Source organism: Sardina pilchardus, chromosome 19, assembly GCF_963854185.1.
Source record: "Sardina pilchardus chromosome 19, fSarPil1.1, whole genome shotgun sequence".
In the NCBI taxonomy this organism is placed as follows: domain Eukaryota; kingdom Metazoa; phylum Chordata; class Actinopteri; order Clupeiformes; family Clupeidae; genus Sardina; species Sardina pilchardus.
In genome coordinates this window covers 27,426,211-27,428,710 of record NC_085012.1, presented here as the reverse complement: position 1 = coordinate 27,428,710, position 2,500 = coordinate 27,426,211, and the positions used below count along the sequence as shown (strand labels likewise).

Here is a 2,500-nt window from a genome sequence, read left to right as displayed (position 1 = left end):
TACAGTCTACTTCCTCTCCTCTCCTCTCCTCTCCTCTCCTCTCCTCTCCTCTCCTCTCCTCTCCTCAAACACTTAAAGGGTGTCTTAAGGCCAAATCACCTAAGGGAACATGTTTGATTGGCCTCTGACTTGGTTTTAGGGGAACTGTCACAAAATGTCCTCTTTGCTGTCCTCTATGTGTGTGTGTGTGTGTGTGTTCACGGGCCTCGTTGAGTGTTCTCCCAGTTGAGGCGAGTGGTGGCGGGGTCGTAACTGGAGTCTCCCGGTGGGCCCTGGCGTCAGGGCGGCCATCTTGTGTGTGTGTGTGTGTGTGTGTGTGTGTGTGTGTCTGTGGAGCTCCGTCTGAGTCTGAGTCTGCGTCTGCACCACCCTCTCCAGTACCACCTCCCAAACCCCCCCCCGCCCCTCCTGATTTACGCAGCGCTTTCGAAGAACCCCCTCTGGGGCTCTCCTGTATCAGAGCACCGCCGCGGAGAGCCCCTGCAGCCAGCCAGCCGGCCGGCCAGCCAGCGGCGCAGTCTGAGTCTGAGCCCCGCGCAGCAGACATCCCGCACGCTTCCCAAACGTTGCGCCGCCGCCGCCACCGCCGCCTCCTGGCCTGGGCCACTGTTTGTGGAGGATCGCTTTCCTAGAGAGAGAGGGGGAGAGAGATGGGGAGAAAGACCCAGAGGGTGGCTTGTGTCTGCGGGGCATTGTGGAGGGTGGTGCTGGTGGTGGTGGGGGTGGAGGAGGCTTTGTGCCGAGGCATCTGCCGGTGTAGCGTTTCTCTAATGGAACGTTAAATTATAGGGCGACATTATATGACATCGTAACCTGCCCAGGCCTACCCCCTAACCCAAGCCCCCACCCCTCACCCTCACCCCTTATACACACACACACACACACACACACACACACACAATAAGGACTTGACCTGCCTCACAGCAGGTGTGTGCGGGTTGGATCGTGGGTTTGTGTCTAAATGTTGTTTTAATAGCTTCCTCTCACAAATCACCCATAACATTGCGGTTATGACTCATGTCCGTACGGCCATGAGAAATTATCAGTGGACATAAAGACGAAGCTCACACACACACCCATACAAACACACACACACACACACACACACACACACACACACACACACACACACACACACACACACACACACACACACACACACACACACACACACACACACGCACACACACACACAGAGACTGGAAAGAGCACATGAGCGATGATATGAAGTTCCCTGTTTGTCCACCAGGTGGCAGTGAGGAGGGGAGATTCTCCGGGTGCCCTGTGCCACTCTGGGATCAGAGAGCTCAGTGCCTCAGCTGATTTGCGCTCCCAGCTCACTGCAGCTCCAGCAGGCTGGTACAGGAGGCCACCTCCACGGCTTTAGTCCCCAGATAGCTCATCTGCCTCACGCCTAGCACCCTGCTACAAGTGAGGGGCTTTGCGGTGGACCCATAACCCATGTTAGGCTTATAGGCATATTGCACCAAGCGTCGGCCTCGTACTGCATTAATAAGCAATAGTGAGTGCATGGCTCCAGTCGCATTAAAGGCAGAAAAAGCCCCTAAAAATATACTTTAATAAAATAAAAAAAAAGTAAAAGTGAGTGCACAGTAGTAGCACTTGGAGCAGATGTGTTAGGCAAGTTTATAGTGAGAGGAGGAAGTTCTCCTGGTGAACAGACGGGCAGTGTGGAACAGTCCTGAGGTCTGGAGTGGGCACAGAGAGGGAAGCAAAGCTGGAGAGTTGGGAGAGATGAAAAATGGAGGGATGTGGTTTGTGATGGATGGAGAGCAATAAAGGAACTGGGAGGTAGGAGGTGGGTGAGAGAGCGAGAGAAGGTGATGGTGGAGGAGTGATTTGTATTACTGCAGACGGAAAATGGAGAGGAGTGGGAGAGTCTTGCCCCCCAAAATGTATTACATTTTGATTCACTGACCTGGGAACAGCTGCCCTATCATACATCAGTAAGAAAGCATGGAGAACAGACTCTTAGCTGCATTAATGACACACCCTACAGCCACACAGGACACACACAGTGTTTTAGGGCAAAGTGCAGTCATCAGGTGTCAGTTGAGGGGTTCAGTCATGATCTTGTTGTGGGCCAATCACGTGCAGCAGATTGAGATGGAGCCTGTGCTGCATATGTTCAAGAGAGCAGAAAGGAGGGGAATCTACAAGTGATTGGGTTTGAATTTGAAGTGATCCTGTGGTCTTTTCTCTCTCTCGCGCGCGAGCGCTGTATTTATCCCACACTGTTACGCCACACAACCCTCAACTCCAGCCATCCAGCTCCCCCCGTCACACACATTTTCTTTCTCTCTTTCTTTCTTTCTTTCATCTCTCTCTCTCTCTTTCTCTCTCTCTCTTTCTCTTTCTCTCTTTCTTTCTCTCACTCTCTCTCTCTTGGAGTAAGCAGGTCAGATTTAAGTGGAAGTGATGTGTGTTGGTGTGTGATGTGTGATGGTTTGTGTTTGAAATAACGTAAGAGGCTTCGCGG

At 52.3% G+C, this 2,500-nt stretch overlaps 1 protein-coding gene across 2 annotated transcripts in view; it reads left to right on the top strand.

Annotated features, from left to right (window-relative positions):
* Nucleotides 1–2,500, top strand: part of mpp7a (MAGUK p55 scaffold protein 7a) — a 127,156-nt gene that overhangs the window by 57,764 nt on the left and 66,892 nt on the right. The window lies entirely within an intron of this gene.